Genomic DNA, 392 nt, shown 5'->3' with positions numbered 1-392 from the left:
ATTTCGATCCGCTCCTCACGTGTTAACCTCTTCGACATGTCAGTGGCTGTGAACAAAGAGAAACTTGTAAACAACTCATGAAAGAATAACGTTACGTTGAAACCAAGCACACCATTGTTTTTCTTGTGACATTACCAATAAGTTTGATGTGTCACATGGCCCTCTTCCTATTGAAAAAACAAAAGTTGTATCCAAGATGGCGGACTTCTAAATGGCCACCATGGTCACCACCCATCTTGAGGAGTTTGCCCCCTCACATATACTAATGTGCCACAGACAGGACTTTAATATCACCAACCATTCCCATGTTATTACGGTGTATCCATATAAATGGCCCACCCTGTACAATAAAATTCATGTTTTTTTAAAGGACTTAAAATTTAGTTTTTTCT

This window comes from Pundamilia nyererei, unplaced genomic scaffold (assembly GCF_000239375.1).
Source record: "Pundamilia nyererei isolate P.nyererei 1_Seehausen unplaced genomic scaffold, PunNye1.0 scaffold00030, whole genome shotgun sequence".
NCBI classification, from domain to species: Eukaryota; Metazoa; Chordata; class Actinopteri; order Cichliformes; family Cichlidae; genus Pundamilia; species Pundamilia nyererei.
The sequence above is the reverse complement of the archived record's forward strand: the minus strand, read 5'-3'. Positions refer to the sequence as shown.